The sequence below is a fragment of the Lichenostomus cassidix genome, chromosome 9, assembly GCF_008360975.1.
Source record: "Lichenostomus cassidix isolate B80296 chromosome 9, HeHo_3.0, whole genome shotgun sequence".
Taxonomy (NCBI): Eukaryota; Metazoa; Chordata; class Aves; order Passeriformes; family Meliphagidae; genus Lichenostomus; species Lichenostomus cassidix.
This window is the reverse complement of record NC_139490.1, coordinates 15899559-15926134: the sequence shown is the minus strand read 5'-3', so window position 1 is coordinate 15926134 and position 26576 is coordinate 15899559. Positions and strand designations below refer to the sequence as shown.

General features: G+C 39.7%; 1 protein-coding gene and 1 long non-coding RNA gene across 10 annotated transcripts in view; one reads left to right on the top strand and one right to left on the bottom strand.

Moving 5' to 3' along the window:
* Nucleotides 1–26576, bottom strand: part of LOC146433359 (uncharacterized) — a 269497-nt gene that overhangs the window by 30192 nt on the left and 212729 nt on the right. For 6 of the 8 annotated variants that reach the window (XR_014854065.1, XR_014854069.1, XR_014854072.1 and 3 more), the window contains one exon: nucleotides 4220–5020. The exons of 1 other annotated variant lie outside the window; for it this stretch is intronic. The gene's annotated coding sequence lies outside the window, so the exon portion shown is untranslated. Of the gene's footprint in view, nucleotides 1–4219; nucleotides 5021–23752; nucleotides 23986–26576 lie in introns of those variants that run through there. One more of the 8 variants, XR_014854066.1, reaches the window with a different exon arrangement.
* Nucleotides 20766–26576, top strand: part of LOC146433360 (uncharacterized) — a 79027-nt gene continuing 73216 nt past the window's right edge. For both annotated transcript variants that reach the window (XR_014854074.1, XR_014854075.1), the window contains exon 1: nucleotides 20766–20841. This is a non-coding gene — a long non-coding RNA (uncharacterized LOC146433360). The remainder of the gene's footprint in view (nucleotides 20842–26576) is intronic.

Here is a 26576-nt window from a genome sequence, read left to right as displayed (position 1 = left end):
TCTTTGGTGTCTAATCTGTAGCAGACACACAGAAACTCATAGGAATTCGTGAAGTTATTTCATTTTAAATTGTAATGCATGTCTGATGAGAATATGGTTAACTGGCAATACTAGCAGCATCAGAAAAGGCCAACTCTCTTACAACAATGAAAAGCAAGCACTAACCTATTTGTTTGCTACTTTGCAATCAAAATTCCAATGGTAAAACGGCACCATTTTTCTGTGGAATCTTGACATTACCATGAAATTATTTGTCTTGTGTCTATTCAGAGAGAAAAACAAAAGCAGGATTTTTTTTAAAGTCCTTACATCCCGGAAAGTCATTCTAAATCTCAAAGTCACTGTAAAATAGGATCAATTTAAAAGGGGCACACAGGGAGCAAGGCCTTCATTGCCAAGCTGCAAATGAACAACTTATATGTACATTACCAGTTACATGCTGTTGTTTTTCCAGTCACTGTGAAAAGAAACATGCTTTGATTTGGGTGCTGTTGGTCTGGGCTGCAGGCACATTTTCTATGCCATGGGTGTTAATGTATGTAGTTAAATGATTGCTACAGATCCAACATTTTAATGATGATGAGACTCAAAATGAAATTGTATAATGAGTTCTTCCCCAAGAAGTGATGAGGGTAGCTTTTGTGAATTTCCAAAGCAGGTATAAAAGGATGTTTATATGTACGCATCTCAGTGATCCGCTGGGAAATCCAAGACTGGATCATAAAAGTCCACCCTTTCCTTTTAGGTCAAGTAAAAGAACTGTTGAAAGTATTGAGGAATAATCTGTTTTCTCAATAGAAGTTACATGACTCCCCTGCCTTCATAGGACTTTTTCCATGTCTTAGATCTTACGACTGACAAAATAATGACAGCTGCATCCTTTCTAATTTCTTAATGGAATGCAGCCAACACTACCCAGAAGGACAAACAGCCAGGATTGAGGGGAGCTGAGATGGAAGGGAGTTTACAAGGCTAGAAAACAAGTACTGTAAAAGCTTCCTGAAAACTTGCAACTAAAATATTATTACTAAAACAGCTTTGAAGGGAGGGAGTTAAATTACTGAGTATGGCTGTGATCATTCTCCTAGTTTAGACTGCTTCAGTATAAATTAAATGAAATAGGACCTGGACTGCTAATTAACTACCCTACCCACAGGTGATCACAATATGTGCCATGTAAAATCCCTGCAAAAGCAAAATTTATACACCTAGAAATGACAAGTGTGCATATTAAAACAATTTTTGCAGTTTACAAGAATAGCAAAGTGCTTTGATAGCTAATCAGGAAAATGGTGGAGGGGGGAGCATGGAGGAAATTCTGTATATGTTTAGAAGCAATGATTTAGACAACATTTCCCTTGAATTAGTTTATTTTAAAAGAGAACAAAGGGGTTGTCCTGCTGGGTAGCTTTTCAGCAGGGATGCCCTGCCTGCTTTATTTCAGATCTGCAACATTATGTGGTTTCAATTAGTGGTAGCACTTGCAAAACTAGTAACACAGACATTTTGGCTTGAAATCTGACTCCAAGGCAGTGAAGGGTACTTAAGATCTACTCAGGGCTGGGTGGAGAAATACAGTATATTTGAAACAATGTTGAACTTTTGTCAGAATGGTGTCACTTCTGAAAAACTCGCTGTGTTTTTTTTAGCTTTGGTTTTTCATTTCTTCTTTGCCTCCCTGTTTAGAAGTTGATTTCCACTTTTCTAGCATTGCATTTCCTGTCTCTTTTGTCACCTGGCTACTTACTAGACCCTCAGCTAAGGTTTTTTTTCAGGCTTTGAGGGCAGCCGAGTAAGCTAGCTAAACATGCTCAAAGTGCTATGGTACTTAAAATGCTTAACGTTTACAGAGTCCCCTTCCTCCTCAAAGGAGGAGGTTCTATCTACTCTAAGAACAACCCTGCATTCTCAGGGACTGACTGGTTTTATAGTCCATCTGTACCCTTAATACTGTGAAAGAATTACTAAAATATCCTTGTAAGGCAAATGATAATTCCTATAACTTTGCAGGCAGGGAATCTGACTTCTGTTGCTATTCCACATCAATGTAAGTGTCTCATGTAATACATCTGCTAGCAGAAAAAAGCCTCTGCATGATGATTCAACAAAGTTTCCCAGTCCTACTTATCTTAGATATCTTGATAGGCAGGTGACATTTTGATGAACAAAATAACAAATGTCACTGCTATGGTGACAGACATATACAATATTCCAAATATCCACTGAAAGAGAAGTGTTTAATATTTGAATGAGAGAGGCAACTTCTTGACAGGATTTCAACATGTATAACTATAATATTTTTAGCAATGAAGTCAATAATATGTTTCACTATCACATCCATCATGGTGCTAAAGTAGTTTTTATCAAGATTTTCCTAGATACTGCTCTAGTATGGTGATTGTCAACAAACATAGTAGAGCTGAAAGGAGACTACAGCAAAAACATGAGCACTTTTTTTCCCCAGAAGTTGCATTCCTAATCTCCACTAAAGGACTTAGATTTGTTTTGGTGGTGGTGAAGGTTGGAGATCAAAAACAACCCTAAATATCGTCACTGTGTATTTGTTTTCCTAGCCTAATGCTGGCAATAGACCTTATAAAAAGCTGGCTGTAAAATCACCACATATTTGGCAATGTTTCATTTTTTATTTGTGGTTGCTATCAAGATGAAACAAAATTTAGGGGCTGTAAATGGAAATGTAATGAAAGTGTGGAAAATGCTGTTCATCTCAAACCCCACGGTGATCATCTGCTGAATTATTCACATGTCTGATCAACAGCATTTGTTTTTATCAGTGTTACCTCAGCCTTGCTTGCACAGCCATTTAGCCTGACTCTCAGACATCCTGGGAAGCAGCAACCTGAACTAAGGAGCAGAGGAGGGAGCAGAAGCATGGGACATGGATAGACGTTTCCTTTCTGATCCATGTAACAGAAATCAGAATCTAAATGAGCAGTTAGGTCACTGTGATCAAACATACACAGTGTAGTTCAGCTGATTTGAGGCTAAACGCTAAATTTACCCTGCATTTCTTCAAAGTCTCTGCAATGGGTGTGTCTTACTTTGGTAGCAGTCTCCCTTTTTAGGTAATCCACAATCATACAAGCAGGTTTTCCCCAACTTCATTCATATAGTTAAGTAATGTTAAGTAACAGCTTTATTGCAATTCTAGGAATAAAGATGCTCACGTTTCACTGACTTAAGAGAGTAGGTTTAATGCACTGTGCCATTTGCCACCATCCTGACAGGCCTTTTTTTGTGTGTCTGTGTGATTAATACATGTATTAATGCTAATAAAACACTTATGGAGTTTCCCAGATGTAGACATGGCCCCTTAATCCTTCTCTGTTCTGCTGGGGATAATCATTTTTACAACATGAGATCACTTGCACCAGTGAAGTGCATTTTAACACCTTTTGCTGTTATCTGTATGAACTGATGATCCTAATAGAATCCCAGCAGTGCATTTAAACTTTATTTCCTAGGTTAATCAGGCTAAAAGACAGTTAACTAAGTTTCCCAAAGGGGGCCTTCTTTACATTAAAAAAAAAAAAAAAGCTACTGGAATTGTTTATCACTAGAAATTTTGGTCAGTGAGAAGAGAAAGGGAGCAATGCTATAAAAAGAAATGGTGTTTTTGTCTTGTAGTGGACAGCACGGCACACCATAAAAAAAAAAAAACCTGAACAAAGAACTCATGCCGGTCCCCCTCCCTTTTTTTTGATCTTTAATCCCTTCTCTCCTCAGTAGAATGGCAAAGGAGCCCTTCTCTCTCTCTAATAAATAGCTAGCAAAAGAAGGCATTCAATGCTCCATCCCTTTGATCAGCACAAAGCTGTCAGCTCCTGCCGCTTTTTTTTCTTCTAGCTCTTGTTCCTGGTTAAAAGTGGAAGTAATACCCCCTGAAAGAAATACCCTAGGTGTCCTGCAAATCATCAATCCTATTTTTTAACTTGTTGTTTTTCAGTGGCCCACCCTCCTGGCCTGAGCAACCTCCTCACTAACACCCATCTTCCTCTTTCCCCCCTTTTTCCACAATACCAGTTTCATTTGATACGCAATTCAATGTGCCAGTCTGACCTACTGGGACCTTGCTGTCTGAGACTCTACCACTGCGCAGACAGGGGAAACCTTCCTTCTAGCAATAAACATGTTTACTTCCATTCATCTCGCTCCCTGTAAAGGAATTAAAATGTTTTTCATAGACACAGCAAAGGGATTTTTGGAAAATAGCTTTTAATAATTTATAATACAGCTCTAACTTTGAAAAAAGCAGAAGGCAAACAACAAATAAAAAAATTACAGGTTGTGCTTCACCGAGTGTCTGAGATCCCATTTTGCTCCAATCTTCAGGCTGCTGCATTTCAGCGACATCACTGCATCTCAGTAGTAAACAATCTGCAAATATTGCTGCCTTCAGACAGGTCACTAGGCACATTTTAAAGCAGGCTCCTTGTTTACTGCTCAGATTATCTGCAATGTGCATTTCTGCTCCTCACAGTGTCAGGACCTGATACACAGTTTGCAAATATTATGCAAAGGAAATAATTTACAAAGGCAAACAATTACAACCAAGTGTAGAACAAAAGAGTGCCTGGTAGTGAGAGAGCAGGGCAGAGCCTTTAGTGTCTGTGTGTGTGTGTAGAGGGTTGGAGGGGGGAGGAATGGGGAACAAGGAAAAGCAACTGAATAAAAGAGCATTTTTACCAGACAATGTCATATCCTCCGTGACATGTAATGATGTTTAAATACCCTTGCCATTTTCCCCTGGTGATTGCTGCACTGGGTGCGTTCTGTGGGCCTATAGAGATATGTTTTTCAAAAATCAGGATGGAGTGAATGCTGTTCGTTGTTCTGGCTGCAAAATGTCAAACTGCAGTGGAAAGAAATACAGCATTGCAGTGGTGGTGCACTGAGGCCCCCGGTAGGAAAGCAGGAGCTATTAAGTGGAAAATTCCTGCAGAGGACGTGTTTCCATTTCTAATGCGAAGAAAGAGGGTGTTGTTTGAGGCTGGCAGGTCTGTGGAAAATACAGAAAACACAGGGAAGATGAGAAAATGACCTCATTGAACTCTGAGAACTTAAGCAAACAAACAGCTTCGGCCACCATACCACATTCTTCTGCCCAAAAAACAAATTGACCTACAAGTTATATAATCCCCCACAAACCCCCACGTCTCGTGTAAATGTGGGGAGGGAGAAGGGGCTGTTCACTGCAGGGGCAGGGAGGACAAGCAGTAAAACCTGCTGCATTAGCAAAGACTCTTGGGGTGAGCTGCCTGTCCTCCCCACAGCACCACCTTCCACCCCAAATGGAGTCCTCACATGAGGTTCAGGTTTAATTGCACTCTGAATACCAGCAGAATGATGGCACTAGTTGTTTATTATAGTATGAACTATTTCAGTACAGCATAAATTTTCCATTTCAAAGGATCCTGCATGCCTTCAGGGAAGGGACTAGGTTTTGTGAGCAGAGGGTGGCCTCTGTAAAAGTTGATGGGGGGTTCATCTTAGGGATGGTTAAAACTGCATTCTTGGAACCTGATGGGGGGGACTCTGGAAGTCTGTTTAGGGGCTGTGTTTTCCCCTATAGAGGCCCCCTGTAGTGTTGACTTGGACTGCCTGAGTTACCATTTTATATCAACTAAACAAATCCTAGTGTAAAAATGCAGGGGCTAACCAAAGGCCATGGTTCTGCTGGGGTTGTTGTTGTTGCTCTGTTGTTGGCAGAAGAGGCAGATGTATGCCAGCATCCCCAGCATCTGACTGTGCTGAAAGGTTTGATTTGTTGTACGAGAGCTGGACTCAGTGTTTTTTCTAATAATTAATTAATTGAACATAATAGAAAGTCATTAATAGGTAGAACAGCAGATAAACCATAATTCATAGTTTACAATAATATTACTTACAAATCAGAAAGAGCTTTTCTGTTAGTTAATGGAAACTTGTTCTCGGCTACCATGCAATTCCAATGTGTCGTTTTAATGGACAGGACTTTTTTTTTCTTGTTTACATTATTAAAATCCTGTTGTCTCCCACTTGCAGTTGATTTTGAACACAACCAGAACCTGCTCTACCATTCAGGGTTTTGCATGGACTTGACCTTTCACAGGCAAAGTTAGTTCTGAGCAGTCCTTGCAGCTTTAAAGTCTACATGGTGCTTTAAGGACAAGAATAAGGATAAACAGATAAAATGTTTGATCTTGAAGGTGCATCTTTAAAGCATATGCATAGGAATGTAGGAATGTGCAAGGTTCAAATATTAGCAGCAAAGAAAAAGCAGCTGACACAAGATTCACAAACTACAGATGTACATTCCAATTTCACGTAAGCTGCTATTTAGATCTAGTGGTTTGATCCATTCTGTCATTAAGCATCACTAGCCATGAATGCACTGAGGAATAATTCAGAAAACCCCAGCAGCTATAAGGGGCTGACTAGATTCAGTGCTCAGGTTTCCTCACCAAAATGATTTAGAGCAAGATAAAGTGAATTGTAAGATAAAGTGCTGAGGGGAAAGTGAGACCATCCCAAACTCAATCCAAAAATGCAACTCTTGCCTCTTGCGGGGTTCTTTTCCAGTTTGAAATCTCCCTGCATGTGGAGAAGATAAAGCAAAAAAATGACAGCATTACATACTATGAAAAAAAATTGGTACATACAACACAACACTTTCAGCATTATTTTGTAGATATATTTTAAGTTGTTTGAAGAAAGATAAGAAAAGGTGGCTGAAGATAGGTGCATGTAGCTAAATCAAATAAAATTCTCACACAGCTGTTGAGTATTGCTCAGGTATGGAGGAGATAGTGCTGTGGTAATATGAAAAAGAAATAATTCTGATCTGTATAGCTCAGATCTGAAAACCAATTTGCCCAGAATCTAGCACTGTTTCAGTTTAACCCTAAATGCCTGCATATCTGCAGCACAAGGGCCAAAAGACATTCAGGAGCTCCACAGCGTTGTGTTATTCCCTTTCTGGGAATGTTTAACCAGGGCAAACCATACAGTGCAGCATTTCTGTACAGTGCCATGGATTCTGTTTCTCTTTTCCTTGTGCTGTGTAACTAAGGGGCACCGTAAGGGGCGCATAACTTACAGACTAGAACAGCTTTCTCCTCCACACTCTGACAGGAAATAAAAAGCTCCCCAAAAAAATCAAGAGAAAAACAAACTCTGTGAACGACAAAAAGAAGCACTGCCAAAACAAAAATATCCTGCACCTAATAAAAGGGAAAAGGCAGGTTTTTGCTCATCCTCACCTTGTGGTTGCAAATGGCAAAGGAAGAGATATAAGGAGTGCCCCATCATTAGGGCTCTGAAGTTTAGCACCCATTGCAGGATTAACTCTTCTGAGGAGTGCAGGGCTTTGGCTACACTGCTTTTTATAGGGTTTTTAATAGGTTCTTCGTCTTTTACATAGTGGACTCAGCTCATATTGTAGCTTCTGTTTTGCATTCAGTTTACAAGACCTGAGAATACCTAAAAGGACGTCTAAGAGACTATTTGCAATAAAAACATAGATAAATCTGGGTGATGAAGTACAAACCTGAGCCAACCAGATTGTAGGCAAACCACATTTAGCTCCTGCCAATGTACCTCAGTCCAGCCCTACATTAAACTTTCAGAACTGTGCAGAAATGCCTGGTCAAACTAACTTGTGCAGGAGTTTCAGAAAGCACAAAAATAGGTGATAGAGTAAACCAGAAAATTAATGCTTGTGAATTGTCCCTCTTTACATTGCAATACCAAAAGATATGGAGTAAAAGAGACATTGATCATTGATCAATTGATCAAGCTTCAGCTTTTATTCCTTTGTTCTTTTATTTTAAATCATAAGATTTATCACAGCTGGGAAATGTGTGCTGTCAGCACTCCCAAGCTTCAGCACTGTCTGCTCATTCTGATCCTAGTGGGAGATAGGACATGGCCTCTGAGTACTGATGGAAGCATTGGCTCCCCAGGATTCTACTGTCACTGCATCTGGTTTCCTAACTTTTCTAAATCTAAGAGATTGAAAGAAGTTTTGAAATCATTGTCTGTAGAAGATCTGAGTGTGAACCAGTCTTCCTACGTGTTCTGCAGTTCAGGTGACTCCCAGTGAGGCTAACTGGAGGATGAGGACCCCAGGACATGATGAAGTCTAGGCTCACTGTTTTATCCAGATGCAGAAAGAAAGGTCTGTTGGCCTGATAATCAATGGTTTCATAGTGAGAAAAGAACAAAAAAAAAAAAAAAAATCACAACAGGATGTGTCCACAGGACTTTTGTGGATAAAAGGTGTGTAATGTGCCCCAATGCTGATGAGCTGGAGACCTTCCTCTGTCTCAGGATGTCTCCAGCTCAAGATGAGGGTCCTCCTCAGGAGGCAACAAGAATTATCAGGTGTTTAGAGACTATGCCTTGGGAGTGCATTGACCTTTCTAGCCTCAACAGGCAGCTGCAAGGAGAAGGTAATGTGTTTTCTGCATCCATTGGAACGAGACTTGGCTCAAAGTATATTAAGACAGAATTATCTTGGACCGTATTAAAAACCTTATGTTGAGTGATAGGAGGGGGTACAAGTACAAAAGTGAAAACATTCCCCTGAATGCAAATCCTCCCACATACCAGGAGAAATACATAAATCAGTCAAAGTGTAGGTCAGTTTGCGCTTGGAAAAATGTTTGATTCAACAAGGGATGGAGTGCTGCTTAGCTAGTTTTGACTCAACTGAGTCCTGCCAACCACCCATGAAAGAACCATGGTGGTACAAAAGGCCCAACATTTGAGAGTGATGGCCTGATGGAAGGTTTCGGGAGGGTTGGTCCCAGCTTCCTGAAATATCTATGGCACAGTTGACTGCTACAGATACATTTAGGTATTTTTCTTAAAGCAATTATCTGGCAATAAGGAGTGCTTGATAAGGCTTTCTGTAGACTGAACTGTTGCAGTGCAAGAGCCCAGCCTATACATGGACACAAGACTAAATTTGCCTCTTCTGTTGAAATGGTCATTTTCAACAGAGGCTCCTCCAGCTTGACACCAGTGAAGGAAGTTAAATGGCATGTGAGACAAAACAATACAGATCCTAAAGATCAGAGTTAAGGTCAATCAATGTCATGATTTCTCTTACCTAAGTCTTAAGGAAACCTCCTTGGAGATCATTAATTCCTATTATATGCATTACTAAAATAAATCCACAGGGTTCAGGGCGAAGCAAAAATGGAGTCTTCTAATATACTCCCTTTTCTGCTTTTGGTTGTGATTCTCCTAAGTGATGAGTATGATGCTAAACTCTCTCTGTCCAGCATGGTGGGAATGTTACCCAATGTCACTACAAGTATTTAGTCTGATCAGCCCCATAAGCCCCCCCACCACACAGAGACTAATTGTGAGGATTAGGGCACACCAAGCTCCACTCCTGTGGGTTTGGGGAGAAACAACACATTTAAACATTCCAGCTACAGTTCCCTTGGCAACGTACATAACAACAACTCAGTAACACTATGGGTTTCTGTTTTCTTAACCCTTCAGGACATTGACTGAATGAATACTTCCTTGAGGAAACTGTTCAGTCAAGCAGATATACTCAAACACACTTAAATCCAGCAGACCTTTTCTCCTTAAAGAAACAACAGCTGTTGAATTCCATGTCAAACTGATCTCCTCCCCTAGCATTAAAGGGTTTAATTCAAACACACACATATAACATTAGCAAATCCACCGTGGAAGTCTGTATGAAAAAAAGACAGTAAAATACAATCCCCAAATGTCAATGTTTCATATCATTATAAAGTTACCGTGGATCAGAGGACACAAAGAACAATACATGACATTTTATAAAGCACATAAGTGCTCTTAAGAAACAAAACAATATTAGCATTTGCGTAGATTACAGAACACAATATTGTTCCTGACAGTAATAGCAATAATAAAGTCTACAGCAACTTTATAATGATTTCTCTGGGAATTTAAAATACCTTGTAAATATTAACTAATACTATCAAATAATAAGGTTTACACCATCTTTGTGAAATACATGAGATATGCCCCTGAGTTTGTTCCACAGCCCAATGAACTGGAGCTTTTTGTGATGTTAAACACATCTGTTCCTTAGCAGTGACCCTTCCTGTTACACAAAGGTTTGGAAGAGGAACCACCAGCTGAATATATGTGCAAAGTCACCAGAACTCACCTGCCCTCACAAAGAACTGCTGTAGGTTTTGGGCTGTCATTAGTAGACAGAACTAATGAACATGCTCACAAAGCCTCAGTTAATAGCTGCAAATGCAATGGTACTCTGTGGATTTATCTGAGATGCTTGTCTGTCCACTACTGTCTTCCTCAGAAGTTTAGATTTATGAAAGCATGAAAACCTTTGCCCTGGAGACCTTTGCTCCAGGGTGAGATCAACAAATGATGTGTAGCAATTGTCTGAAAAGAACTTACCTTTCTTCCTCAGTATTCAAGAAGTGACCTGACCTAGCTTTTTAGGAGAGCAAGAAAAGCCATCATTACCTGTGTTAAAACTATAACTGTTCCTTCACTACTAGTGCACTGATGCACACTTACATACACAAAGGAAAGGATTGAAGCTACAAAACTAAATCAGGGATCAAGCATATGTTGTTGCAGTCTAAACCAATCACAGTGCATAACCCAGCTTTTTCACCTTTTTCTCTGTAAGCTTGAATTTCTGTTATTTTCAAAAGAAGCCTGCCTAACCTTCCATTAGATCTGTCCTGTGATGGTAATGCACCTTGTCACATTTGTAGCTTCAAGCAGATAGAAGAAAGAGTTAAGTACACCTGCAAAATTGTTGAAGGGTCTTTAGCCTTAAACATCTAAGGGTCCATTGTTCCAGCACTCCTTTCCATGGAGAGTACTTACCTTCTCTGCAGCAACTCCTGTGTAAATCTCTGGGAAGAAGACCTCCCTTCTCACCACACCTCCACCCCTAGCCTTAGCTCACAACCATTTGTTAAAAATTATGCAGCATCCTCACTAACAAACACGTGGTTGCCAGGGCATCCTCATTCCTCAGCCAACTACTATACTAAGGCTTTGCTGGCAGCCATCCAGCTGTGCTTCATTTTGGAACCTCTGCAGCAGTAAGGGATGTGTTTTTCCCGTTTACAGTAGAAATAAGTCAGTTTGTTGATTGTCTCCTAAAGACCTTAATTGTTTGAGGAAGCAGTAATTTTTCACAGTGGACTGTGAGTCAGAACATTTCCCCATATTCTCTACAAACCAGAATTTAAATCTTACTGCAGAGAGCTGGGATTTTTGCACTAGCCCAGCTAGTGTGGATCACAGACAGGTTGGTGTGGCACTATGAGCAGCACAGCCCAGCGCAGAGCCTTGCATGGTGATGCCCTGCACAGCTGGGCTGCTAACTCTTAGCACAGGTTGTGCAGTGGGGTGGTGGTGTCTTGCCTGGGAGTAGAGGGGGTGTATCAGCAGCTACAAACTCCATTTCACCAAAGATTTTACAGCATTACAGCAGCATAAATCCCACGTAACATTGCTCTTAATGTCAAGGTTTCTTGGGCCAGCTGCATTAAAGACAGAAGGATGTTGGCACTGGATAGCTATGGAAGGGTCTTGCTTGGCATTTCACTTAGTGCTGGTAACACCCACAGATGCAGCAGTCCAGCTGGTCAAGGGGCACTGGTCACAGAAGCTGGTGGCAGGGGCTGCTGCCATGGTGGGAGCTCATGTCTGGAGAGCAGAGCCCAGGCTGAATGAAAAGCCAGAGGGAGGGCTGCCCTAAGAAGATGGATTGACAGGGCTTCGTTGCTCATGCCATGATTCTTCTGCCTCTTAATGCTCTTTCATTTCTCATTCCTAGAACAATTAATGAGGTGCACTTTTGCTCTTAGCACTGTCTCGTGGTAACTTAATGGTAGTATTCATGTAAAAAGTCCTGGATGAAGAAAGGAGAGGAGCATCTATCTGGAGATAGGATTTATTGGATTATATATTTTGGAGGTGCCCAAAGTAGCACAAGGTTCCATACAAGAAGGAAAGGACAGTTTAGAGTGAAAAAACCGAATAGAATGTGGATGCCACCATCACTGCAGCTGTCACTCATAACTGCTGCTTATATACCAGACCTTTTATCTGAGAATTCATTAAATCTAAACTACATGAACCCTGGAATAGGCAAGTGGAAAGGGCAATGAAAGTTTTCATTTTCAAGCTCTGTGTTTTGAAAAGGCAAGAAATAGATCCCCGTACTTAAGACCATGACAGCTTCACAAATTCAGCTATTGGAGGTCTCTTTACAACACTGGGCAATTTGTTTTAATAGTAACTCAACAATTGTGCTAATTTGGGCAGCAGTTTACAGTCAAATCCTGGCACCCATTTTATCCACACTTCGTAGGTGTTAGCTTACACTCTGGCTTTAGAGAAGGAGAAGCCTTCTGGGAGAAGCCAACAGGGAAAGTCAAGACAAATTAAACACCAGGTTATATTTAAGGTTTCCCCCTGCAGGATGGATAAACCTCACTGAAATCACTTCTCTGAGACTGCAGGCACAGCTATTGAGGATAGCCCAAGTTGCAAGCCAGGTCTCATTTCCAAAGCATAGAGTGAATTAAAAGGGATGTTTGCAGTTCTAGTTAGCAAAACTTTAATGTAGCTTGTCACAGATGAGCTAAGAATGATATGCATTAGCAGCACAAGTAGAGATTTTTGCACTCTAAGGCTGCCTTAGCTATTGCTTCTCTGTGCTGTGTAATAGAAGTGGTCGATGCCAAAGATATGTATCCAACTAGTTCATGGGCTGTTGGCACATTGACAGTGTTCTAGATCTTATATATCTATAAAAATATGTACACATATAAAAATATCTAAGGAATTCTCTATGTGTTCAGGAGGTCTGGATGATAGTGACTAGTTATGCTCTAGTCTTGTTGGGGGAAAGGACATTGTGTTTGCAATTCACTGTGTCCCCAAAGTAGTAAACACTGTATCTATGCTATGAAGTAAATAAATAAAAGGTCAGAAAAGCAATGTCATTGCAAAAGTGATAGTAGATGAATCACAGACCTGCATCAAGCATTACCCTGGTACCCCCCAAGGAGGTCTGAGCATCAGTATTCAGCCCTCAGGACTGCACCTATAGTTTTAGCATTTCAGACCTAAGGAAAAGAAAGAAATAAAAGGCAGCAGGAATTTAGCTTTTGTTCACTGTGTGAAAGGGGACTGTGTAGCTCCTCACACAGTCCCACAGGATGTGCAGAATGCAGTGACTGCTCTATACAACCTTTCACTGGAAGAATGTGCAGGCAGCAAAAGTATTTGTGATACTAATTAAAGATTAGAAAATACTCATTTAGGCAAATGTCCCTTGGCAGGGTATTTAAAAATAAACGAAACATATTCCTCTCCAAACTGATGTAAAGGGCTGTATTCATCAATTTAGTTAGAGAAAGGGGGATTAAAAATGCACCCCAGTTGTGAAGAAATGGGTTATAAAAATGAGACATAAAGGATTTTACATCAGTGCTGACAAAAGTCCAAACTAAAGAATCATCCTTTATTCCACGGACTGAAAAACAGCAGACATCTAGATGGAATGAAGGTTCATTTAACATAACAATCTATTTGAAAAATTGCTATCCATCTTCCTAAAATATGGCAATGAAAAAATGTCACTCTTTGTGTCACAATTAAAAAATAAAAGAAATGAAAATGTTATAAATAATATTATGGCTCAGTGGAATGCAACACATAGTTGCAGCACAGATTTTACCACAAGACAGACTTTTAAAATTGAGGCAGTATTTTGAGACCATATTGTACCCAAGCATAAAACTTAGAACATTTTGACCAATTTAATTTTGCATGGACCTTATCAGAGTAGCAAAAAACATCAAAGGTAAATTAATATCTGGAAAGTCCTGCATAACATACTATTTTGCTGATGAAAAGTCATGCACACAGCATGAACTGGTATTAATAAGTGTACAAAAGAATGCATTATCCCTCACAGTATATATGTATAAATGTTGGCTATACCTATGGGTTTTTTGGAAGTAGTGTTGTCATGGTTACCATTCAGCTGTCTTTATGTTTTAATATGCCTTGTTTTGTAAGGTTGGGGTTCAATTCAAGTTCATATGAAGCAAATCAACTGAAGTTTTCAGATGTGGTCTCTAACTTAATGTGCATCGTTTTCTGAGAGGCCAACTTGAAATACTTTTGGCATGACTTTAAGAGATGTCAAGCACCCTCACATGCAGCAGAAACCAATGCTCTGTATGCAGTGACTGAGTCATGAATAATCTGCCAAACTGCACAGTCTGTGACAGTCTTATTTTAAAAGGCTATAAACCTGTTTCAGGTAGTATAGGGAATGTTTCTGTGCTCCTACAGGCTGAACCTACCACTGTTAGACACTAAATGAACAACGTGTCATTCTCTCAGCAGCCTTTATTTATTTGTCTGAAGCTACAGGAATGCTTGACTGTAATGTAAAACATAAGCTCAATTCCTATGTGTAACATCAATAATCCAATACCTTTGGTCCATTGAAACGGAAAACTCCATTTCCCCTTTCCCTTTGCAAATTTCCTCATGCTCAAATGTTGGGGGTGGGTAGGTGTAATATGCAATTTGCCTTTGGTAGTTCATTAAAAAGCTGGGGTTTCAAACCAGAACAGTGAGACTCAGCAATAAACTAAAAAAAAAAAAAAAAAAAACTCCTGTCCAGGGTAATTGAGCATTATCTCAGCTCTGTGTGGGGTTTGATAGTTTTCTGCAGCTAATCCCAAAGAGGCACACTAACAGGTAAATGTCCTTTCTGCTTTTCTATGGGAACAGAAGAACCTGCTCTTCAAAGTAGCCTTTTTACCTTATTAACCTTAAGAAAATCCTTTTCACAGACTCCAGCAAGCCACCTGGATCTGCAGAAGACTCCCAAAATGGCTCTTACCTTGCTTTCCCTTTTCTCAGTTTACCTTTAGCTGAGCAAGCTGGCAAGGAGATGTTGATCATTTTTATAGTGCAGTGCACAGCAGTGGCAGCTGCTCATAGGTAGCTTTGTGGTAACATTCCAGAATCGCTGCCTTGCCTATGAGAATATTAGCCCCCATTTAGAACTAATTTTAATATCGCCTACTTTTCTCTTTGGTGTAAAATTGGAAAGGAAGGGGTAGGGGAGAAGGAAAGTTCTAGAGCACTGCTTCTGTCTCCAAGTTTCATCACATACAGTCTTTCAGCTTTTAGTATTTTTTGATTTTGATTCCTGTTCTCTCAAGAGTGGGTACAGGCAAACTAGCTGCACACACTGTGTTCCCCATGGCAAGTCTTCCTCTTTCTTGAGCACTCTTATTCTCCTAGGAATACTCAAAGACTGGTTTCTTTTGCTCTTGATTGCTTGGTTGTTGGTGTCATTGGTTTGCTTTGCTTGGGGACATCTTCTGCAGTGGAGCAACTCAGGAGCATCTCTTTTCAGATTGTCTCTACATATTCTCACATCTCACATGCGCATAGGATGCAGTTGTTAAAAAATCCCCTGTCCCTTCCAATAGCTCCAGCAGATTTCTGAAGCACTAATTTAGCCAAAAAATGAAGTTCAAAGTGTAGATCACAAAATGCAGCATAAACTACAAAGAGACCCAGGTGTGCATTTGTGTTGTAGGAATCTGTGCATGGTCCCCACACAGCTGTGTGTACACACAGTTGTGTATGTAGGAGTCACATGTGATGGCAATATCACAGAGGCACATAATGAATGTGAGCATGAGCTGTAGAAAACACTCCCACCCCTTCACCTACACAGTGTTTATTCAATTTACTAATTTTTCATTCTTCTATCTTTCGGGGACCTATTCAGACAAATAAGTAGGTTTGATATTTCTGTGTGTGTGTGTGTATTTGTAATCAGAGATACTCAACCATATTCTCTTTTTATCAGACATGTCAACCTTATTTCATTATTTGATTTCACAGTGTGAATTCTTTCTGGCTTTTCACCTGTTTTGATACTAAATGGGCTAGTAAATGATAAGCTTTATCTCCTAAACCCTACAGTTAAGCATCATCAGAGAGCTGAAGATGAGTGTTAAGCAAATTGGATTGAAGGAGGCCTCTTTGGCCCCTGTTTCCAATTCCAGCGTATGTTCAGATGAGTGGAAAATGTTTGCTGCTAACCTCAGTGCAGAGCTTCCAGTTCATTGCACAAGTGATACACTTCCATACACTTGCTGATGTGGTCTGTGATCTATGGAAAGAGGAAGAGAGCTCTGAGGTGCACCTATTTATTATGCTGTGGGCTCTGGCAGCCTGGAGCTGTGCAAAATAGCGTTTGAAAAGTCACTTTCTAGGTCATAGCAAGAGATGGTGGTGATAACATCTCTAAGCAGGTTGCCTGTGCAGAACAAGCCTCACCTGCTTTGCACTGTGTTAAATACTGAAATGATCAAGAGATGGTCTGGCATTGCAGGGTCAGCCTTTTCCTCCAGTGAGTAAGTTTAGGTCTCAATGTGTGAGAAGATTTTTATCACAAGCCCCAGCTTTTTAAACAGGTTATTAGCAAAGCACCTGCAGGGGGTCTGAAAAACGAACACTACTTTTTGATTTGTTCATTAAAATCATATAATTATTTAAAGTCTAACTGATCAAACTCTCTACTTAAAAAAAAATAAAATTCCTCATTCTGCCTGCTTGATGTTAAATGGTAAAGCAGCCCAGGAGTGAAAATATCCTGGAGCCCTTTATCATCTTCATTATCTTCACTGGTGAAGTGAGTGAGTGAGTGGAGAGGTGTGAAATTCCAGCAGAGAGGAACATGCTGTTTTAAGAGGAAGTGCTGACATGCAGGCTACAATTAGACAAAAAATGACTGCTGACATTTAAAAATCATTACAGAGAGGAAATTGTGAGTGTAATTATGTCATCATTGACACTGTTCAAGTGTGCTGATGCATTTTTGCTGATCAAAATCAAGTGTTTATATTTGTAAATAGAATGCACTTAGCAACTCTATCAATGGAAATGTTCTAGCCAAGAACTACACAAAATGAAGCCAAGTTACTTTCACAAAACTTATTTTTTCCTTTTTGTTGATTTTCAGTATTTAGATCTGAGAATTATTTCTTGGTAACAGAATTGTTTCTTTTTATTTAGTATTTTAAATGACTGTTTGAGGGTATTTTGTAAGGTTGTTTTCATTTGGTGAGGTTTTTTGCATAGAACAATAGGAATGGCCATTCTGGAGGACATCAAAGGTCCATTTTGCCAATACATGTCCTGTATCAAACAGTGGCCATCACTGGAGGTCTACAGAAGAATACAAGAGCATAGTAATCACATAATTACATTAGCTATACCAGTCCCATAGTTTCCAAAAGCTGCTTGGGGACTTCAGAGACTACTCAAAAAAATCAGAGTAATGAAGTCTCCCTGAGTAGGTGTAGAAATAGTCTAATACTGGAGTTAGTGGAAAGGGAAACATGATGTCAGCAGGTGGCAAAATATGTAAATGTTATCATTTGCTTGGAGAAGAGGAGTTTGTTGACTGTGCAAATACTGGATTCTTGGCACTGCATTATTTAACACAGTTCTGCCTTAAGCCCTGTCACAAGTCCTTTACCTATCACAAATGTCACTCGATGACAGGGAAAAGTGACCAACCTATGATAGATAAAAATGCTCAGGTCAGAATAGGCAAACTATATGAAGCAGTATGTTTCTGGCTGATTCCAAAACTGGATTTTCTTTTTATTATTTTTTTTTAATCTTGGAGATTTTGAAGATTATATATAAATAGACTTTATAAGCATGCAAGCAGAACTCCTTACAAAGGCTCTTGAGGAAAGTAAGAAAAGGTCTTGTCTTCTGCATTGAAAGGTCCCCAGTAAAAAATGTCTAAAAATGCCAGTCCTCCTGAGGATGGAATTTTGTTCACAGTATTCTGGAATATATTTATGGTGGAAATCAAGAAAAAGACTAAAGTGTGAACCAGATAGAGGATGCTTAATAGTGAGGTTCTCTACAGTATCAACACAGTTATTTTTGAAGGCTGTGGCAGAAACAGAAATATGACTGTTGAATGTCAACTATTCAGGTTTAAATTAACTATTCCTCATCCTGCATGTACTGAGCTTTAAAATCCCCCTCACTATCTCTTTGCTATTTTTATAAGAATTTTTTTTTCTGTGCCTTTTCTTTCAGTTTTTTGGGGGTTTTATTCAGTGCTCACTTTATTGACTTTGCCCTTTGGGAAAGGGTTTTTTTACAATCCACCTATTAATTTTCTGGGTGTCCTCCTGCAGCCAGCTTTTCTTCTTTCGACATTGGGTCCATCAGTTCCCATCAGTGTCCCTGTTGTCTGGATGTCAAAACATATATCCAGTCAAATTGTGTTAGCAGAATAATGTCAAGCAACCCTATAGTCACCACATCAGCAAAAGAGCTGCTTTCATGATGTCATTTTATGATTGGATGAATACTTAATTCATTTTTAGAGTTATAAGGATTTCCATGTCACAACACAGAATCCTTTGTGCCATTGAAATGGTAGAAATCAGTAGTTAGGGAACAATCCACACTGGGTGTCTTGGGACAGGCCAGTCCCACAGGTATTTCAGATGACTGCTTATTGCAGCAGGGAACACTGAAGAGCTCATCAAAGACTGGGTCACAGAAATATGGAATAGGGCTTCATTAGAGCATAAAAATGTGACAGAAAGAGCAGTATTATGCTATTGAGATTTATATTATAACATTTATTTATAAGGCTACTTTCATCTTTATCTCCCTTTTCACTAATTCAGGCCTTTCTAGGTTTATTTTCCTTTGGAATCAGTGTTTTCCATACATTATCTTAGTGGGAAGCTTATTTAATTAGATTTAATAATCTTAATAATCCAAAGAAAAATATTTTGCCATTTTTCTGCTTGTTTTGAGAGACAGAAATTAAAAAAAAAACCAAAACATCTTTCTCCACACAGTAAAGTGGTGCCACACATCTAATCTCTTTCAGCCTATCTTCCCAGAATGGCTGAACTCTGAAACTCTGCAACATCTAATAATTATTGGTTTTAATCTATCTCTAAGTGTATTTTAAAAGCATCACTTTGTCTGAAATTTTGCTAAACACAAGATTGACAGAACATTGCTGAGTATCAGGACTGTCAAGTAGTTAAAACCCCATTCCTACCAAAGTGAGGCAAATACAAATCAGTACCAAAGAACCATGGAGAGTCCACCTAAATGACAAGGTATTCAGCACCAGTTCAAGATCTGACTCCAAAAGCAGCAGTGGAGGGGGCTGCAAGAGATCCTCTGGCACACCTCAGCAATGAAGCAAATTTACATGTTGCCTTTGTTTTTAACTTAACGATGGTGGTGGTTTGTAGGAGATTTTATTTTATTATGCTTAATTTTAGGTTTTTGTTAAGACCATGATGAGTATTCCATAATATCCAGATAAAATGCATCCACCTGCACTTCTGGAGACCTGGAGTCTAACCTGAATCTTCCTTGACCTTACCTCTTTGAATACCTAGACTCTTTCAGTCTCTGAGGTTAGCCCCTAAGAAAGCTTCTGGCCTCTGTAACACCACCGTCTGAGCTCCCTTTGCATCACCTGACAAACCCAAGTGGTGTTGGGCTCAGAATCTTGCTGGGTGCTTTGCATGAGGCAGAAGGGAGAAAAACCCCACTTCCCAAATGAGACACTGCATCAGCACAGATATTAGAAAAAATATGGTAAGCAATAAAAAACCCAAAGTCCTTGGAGACTGGAGGGTGTCTCCTTATATTGTCTGCATTGCACAATATTCTGTATAGTTTATGCTTTCATTGCAAAACAATTTGTCAGTGTCTTATTTGCCAAGACATTGTCAATATAACATAATGCAAGTCATGAGCTGCTGCTCTGACAGCCCAGTCCTGTAAGCTGTGTCCTTTTAGGCATTAAGGACTCCTTCAACGACAAAAATAAAAAGATCTATTTTGCCAGTGGTTCCTCAGACCGCTCACACAGTGAGGTGTGACCTGCAGAAGTTACATGACAATGAGTAAATGTCAATGTTGAAAACACCTGGAGTGCTGTTTTCTTGCACTGAGAATTATCAACAAAGCCAGTGCAAACAGCAAAGTAGTAACTGTCTTCAGAAGAGTGATTCTACTGAAGGACTCTGGCTATAGCAGAAGGAGAGACTATGGAGCAGTTACAATAATAAATTCCATTTCACAGCTGTTTTGATTATATGGAATGATCTACCCTGTCACCTTTCAGACAGGGACCAAATTTTAAGCCCTTTTGTCTCCCTTGTGAATAAGTATCTATCAAAGCTGTCTTTTTTCATCACCACATCAAGGTAGGGGCTCTACCTATACACTTAAATAAGACTGGAAAAATCATTAAAACGATGGAGCTCTACTGCTTCATGCTATTGCTACATGTTCAGTAACAGTAACAGAAAAGGGTGGTGCCTGATTTTAATAAAACATACTCTAATAATAATTATTCCTTGATTCACTCCATTTTGAAAAGCTTCAGCTGAGCCTGCAACTAAGTTAAGCTGTCATAAATGAGACTATCACAATCAGTCTCAAAAACTGTTATATCTTTCAAATCCATGAATACAACATGCTCTTTCTACTGTACAATGACTTAAATGACTATATGACCAAGGTGTAGATAAGAACATGCAGCAGCAAGTACAACAGCCACTGTGGGTAAAATAAGAACAATTTAAAATGGAATAATATGACTTATCAGCTAAAGATTTTCAGTTTTAAAAAATCTCATTCTTTTCCCCTACAGTCAAGTACAACCAAAAAGAAGAAATGGAAATCTGAAAATAAAGAAGCAGAATAACAATCCAGCAAAGAATGGTAAGAAAAGAAAAAGATGTTATCCAAATGTCATTGTTGAAACATTTTTTGTTCTGAAAATGCTGCTAATTATCACAATTAACTTAAGCTTTATTAATTAAATTTCAATTGTTATACATGTGAAATTAATTATGCAACCTGTAAATCTTAATTACATTGTTAATTGCAATAGCATTATGATCATTTTGTGATGCTTTAAATCAGTGAAACATGTTTTTCAATTTTAGAGTTGATCAGAGCTGGTGGCACTTTGACTATAACACACTGCTTGTATATTTTAAGAGAATTTCAATAATTAATTATAATATTTTGATTAGAGTTTTAAACACTAGGATCCATAAACAAAAAAAACCCAGCAGTATTTGGATGTAATATGATTTTAACATTTCATGCAGCAAACACTTCTGGTTAAACAATTGGTATTAATTATGCAAACATGCATCATTCATGCACTGGGGGTTCCTGTCCATCACAACAGTGAAGCAGCTTTAGATTTAGAAACAGATGCAGTTGGCAGAAGCAGCACCTGCAGTGAAACAGCTCAGGAGACCTGGGTATTGTCATGCCAGGGCATTTGTAAACCTGTTCACTGTGCTCACATAATGGAAGTCAGTATTATTAGGAGACATTAAGACACTGCATCAATTTTATGCCAGCTTAATGTCTGGCTTCTCTTAGCATCATTCTCTGCTTTCAATTAAAAGCAGAAAGCAGTCATTGGCATGTCTGGTGAAAGCAGCCCTGCCAGAGGGACTGCAAGGGCCATCAGTAGCCTGTGACAAGATACTGGGCACAGGTAAGGCTTCAGCTGAAGTACCACGACTTCTAGAAGATTGTTAAGTAACTACTGTTAGATGGAGCTCTGGGAAGAACCAAAAATCTAGAAAACACAACTTAAAAGGTATGACTGAATAATTAGAGATAATTAGTGTGCAGAAGACATGCCTGGGCTAACAGTCTCCATAGGCAGAAAAGGCTGGTATAAAAATGAAGAAATTAGCTTAGCAAAAAAGAAGTGAAAACAGCATAATTAGCAGCAAGAAAGACTGTACTGGACATTATTAGGAAAAGCTTTCTAATGCTAAAACCAGCCCTGGCACAGCTTGCTCTTTGGGAAGAAATTCAGGTGCTCAGTCACTGGGGTTTTAAGAACAAACTGGACTAATGCCAAACAGAAATGAAGCAGATATGGCTGAGTCTGTGCTGGGGCAATCCTTAAATGACCTCTTATGCCCTCAGCATCTTAAGCTTTCTAGGACACAGAAAGTGCTTCAAAGTGCTGCTACTCTGGAAATTCTTACAAGAACTGGCATTCCATAATCCTCTCCTGCTCTGCACTATAGGAAGAAATGGCATCCCTGTTGGGACAATAACACAGCTCCCTAAGGAGTCTGCTGAACTGTAGCTGTTACCTGGTCCATGGCTGCTGCCATCCATCTCATACCTATGCCCAGTATCCAGCTCTGGATTATATTATTAAGCAAGGCTGTAGTAACAAACCTACACCTCAATCCTAGTCAGACTTTACGGTGATGTATGAGCCACAATTTACACGTACAAAATGTTTTCTATCAGCTTCACTGATATCCAACAAAATTTGAATAGTTTTCCAACTGACAGGCATGAGAAAGCTGTATTGCCCCCTCCTCACAGAAAGGTAACTCACAAGTGATTCTACACAAAATGTGCAGTCTTAGACAGAGACAAAGCTGGTGTAGGTGGGTAACCTTCACCAGAGCCTGTTTGCTGCTGTACAAGGGTGGGACACTGCAGGTCTTTTGCAGCCCTGGTTCTGGTGAAAGTTTTCATTGTGCTCTTCAAGTTTGCTACCCACAAGGCAAAGTTCATGTTGTGCTTCAGTAGGATCCTGGAAGCCAATTCATGCACTGTGCTTTGTGTCTATTTTAAGACCAGGCTCTTCCCTAGCCTGCCTTACAAAACTGAGCCAAATTCCCTTCAAAGCTGCATTCAAATGTACCTCTTGGACTGAAGAGTCTAGTGAGCAAGTTAAATAAAAAATAAATAAAAAAGGCAAAGACAAATTAATAACAAGGCCTCGAAAAATCAAAAATATCTTCTTGTTTGTTTGTTTTTCCATCTGCAATTGATTCAGTATTTCAGGAGACAGATTTAGGGCACAAAGTTTATAGGTGATGCAAACAATTCCCTGGCACCTCTCCTTTTTCTTCTTTAAGAGAATGTCTAACTTCCTGCTGAGAAGACCAGCTCCAGAGCTGATCACAGCAAAGATCCACCAACCTACTCCCATTACTGGGTTGGGTGATCCCACACTTTATTTCACTGCAGCTAAACATCTCTGTCTTTGTCAGACTGCTTTCAGCAGTCACTTTGTACATGAGTTTATAGGAAAGCTTTTCAAATCATTGAAAAGCAGAATAAGTAGGAATATGCCATGAATGTACTTGTAGGTAAAATTAAGAAATATTCTGGTTTGATTTCTGAAGGTTAGCTACAAGCCCTGCAGCCGAAGTTTTCTAAATATGCTTTCAAAATAAAAAATAGTCACTAAATGCCTCTTGAAAGAGTAAACAGCCAAAGTAGCTTTGAGCTTCATTTTGTGCTTCACTTGCAAATAGTTATCTGACCCAGCCTCACACTTCCCAGCCTCTAACTCTGCAACAGGTCACCCCAGCATAGTGTTACAGGCTATAACCTTGCCCTGCCATTCAAGCTTAATGTGGTCACAGCTTGATTTCTTATGGCATGCTAGGACTCCTGGCCAAATTTCATTGCTAACAGGGAAAAAAGTCAGGCTGACAAACGGAACATTTCCAGTGCAATTACGGGAAGACAAAGTGGCTTTTCACTCCAAAAAGACATATCCACACATGTATAAATGTGTATATAAACACCACACTTATATGTGTGTGTGTGTGTGTGTGTGTGTGTGTGTGTGTGCATAATATCTTGCTACATGAAGGCCTTTATGTTGCATTCAAGAGTTACAATGCTCTTGTGAGAGAAAAGCAACCATTCTCCTTGTCAGAGAGCTGCAACTCTGCCAGTCAGTTCAGTCTGAGACCGCCAAGTGAGCCATTTGAGACGTGTGATCTTTCAGCTGCACAGCATCCCATTCATCAAACGCTTCAGCAATGTAATATGTAAAGCTGGAAAAAACAGAAGCTGCAGACGCAAGAAAAATCAATTAGCAGGAACGCCCATGTAAGAAAAAGGCCTGCTCAGAATCATCACACTGCCATTCTGAATTTCCAAAAGCTACCTCCTCCCATCTTTTGGGTGATCTTGGGACATATTCTGTAATTAGGAGGAGAGAATAGGAGTCTTCTAATCCCTTAATTAGGCACTGATAATTTAATAGAACACTACAGAACTTAATGTCACTAGGTAGCACTAAGCACAAAGTTGGCATTATATTCTTTTCTCCACACCCCTGCCCCACCAAAAATTTCAGATATGGCAAGCCTCAACTTAGGAAAGAGGCTGTTATAGTTTGCAAATAGTTTCCATCTGGAAGAAGGCGCACCCAACAGAATTCAAACAATGCACACTGCAATCTCAGTTACAGTGGCATAAATTAGGATCAATTCCACTGAGGTCAGAATGGTTATATATGAGAGGCACGTGAGGATGGAGGCCAACTAACCACAGGAGAGTTAGTTCTCATCTCCTCTTCCATAAGTCAGGCTGGACCTAGCTTCCAGTTGGACTCTGTCCACATAGTGGGCCAATCCTGGCTTTAAATTTCAAGAGAATAAATGTGGAGATACTGATTTTACTGGAGCTATTCCCAATTACAGTAGTGCAAAGTTTGGCCCAGAGACTATTTATAGACCCAGGCACAGAGCAGTGGCCAGGAGTTAAGGTCCCATCATACTCTGGCCTAGCTGGACTGGAACATTCAGAGTACAAAGGCATTTTTGTGTGATCTGGAGAACCACGTTTCAGACCTATGTTTGATCACAGCTATTTCTCACACGGATGAAGGCAGCAATTCCCAAAATAAAGTGCACATGTGGAATGCACTTATCTACCTAGTTCCTCTCCTCCTCCAGGAATATTTTTTGACTTGTTAACTACTGGAACCTGATCCTCATGTAATACAGGAAATGTGTAATGGTGATACCAACGACCTTAGCAAAGTGCAAGCTGTGAATAGCCCTAGTGAAGCTGAGCAGCCAGAAAAGACAAAAATGTTGTCATGCCAGCTGTTGATTGCTACTGCAGGTGAATGGCTTTAGAAATATTTAAACCAGTTGGAGTATAAACAAGCCTTCACTAATGATAAAAAGGTAAAAAAGAAGGCAATAAAGCATAAGAAGTGGAATGACCACATTTAGTGACATGAACAGCAAAGAGCCTTCCTTTGATGGCAGGACCAGCCAGAGGCAGAAAGGCAGAGTTTTGCACAAGGCTACAGAAATACTGGTGCAAGCTGTAAGGTTGATATGGGTACTCAAGGAGGAGGAAGACTACTCTTGGGTGGAGGGGAGGAAGCAACACCAGCTCAGGGGGCTGAGGTCTGTCTTGCCACCTCTTCTCCCAGAGCACAGCTGAGTGCCCCCATTAGGGCACTAATTATAAGGTGAGTGAGAATGGTAGCTGTATATGAACAAGGCCCTATTAAGCATTCTCCCCCATTATTTAAGGTTGAACTAATGCAGAGTTTAATGAACCACTGCTGTCTGACAAATAACAAATACACCACACAAATGAATTTCAGGGTTAGTGAGACTCTTCATGAATTTGAATGGAATTTAGCAAATAGTCCCACATGAAACAATGCAGGAAAAAAAAGATTCAAATGTCAAAGCACTTCATTTTAGTATTTTCAAAATGGAGTGGTTCATTTTAGAACTGCCAAAACACTTTCAAAACAAGCTTTTAATCTGTCCATTTAAAAATTGCTCTAAATTTTAAAAGAAAAGAGAAAAAGCTTTTAAACATATGAAACAGACCAAAACCAAAAATGAAGCCATTCCTTTGAAGCTGAACTAAATATTTTGGGTTGAACAAAAATGATACTTTTCTTGATTATTTTTTATTTTTCCAGCTGTTTTTCAAAACCCATTTTGACCAAAACTGAAATGCAATACTGAAAAAATAAATAGTTGTTAGACAAGAACCATTAACTAAAAATCTACAGAATCAGAGAGTGGTTTGGGCTGGAAGGGACCTTTATGGGCCACCTATTCCAAACTCCTTGCAATAAGCAGGGACTTCTCCAATTAGACCAGGCTGCTCAGAGCCCCATCCAACCTGACTGAGTGTTTCCAAGGATGGGGCACCTACCACCTCTCTGAGTCAGTGTTTTACCTCCTTTATTGTAAAAAACTTTTTTCTTGTATCTAATCTAAATTCAAGCATTACCAAGCTTCGGTTCTAGGTAATCTACTGCCCAATTAATGTCTCTCTGAGTTTAATGGAGCAGAGTGAGGCCCATTACTTTCCAAAAACTATTTGAGATTATTGATCTATTTTTAATTGAAAAAATCTGAAGAGATTTGTTTTTATAACAGTGAAATAACAATGGTTCCATCTGAAAATTCACAGTAAAAAACATTACCCATGCAAATGGTAGGTTTAGGTGCTTGAAGGCATGATTGTTCTCTGCAGTGCTGTATCAGAATCCCTGCTTACCCTGATCCTGGAGCTTTTTTCCAGCCCAAGCTCCTTGAGCATCCCCACTGCCCTGGCTTCCTTGCACACAGATCCTAGTCTTGCAGAAGGAGTGCAGGGGGAAATCAGCTCACACC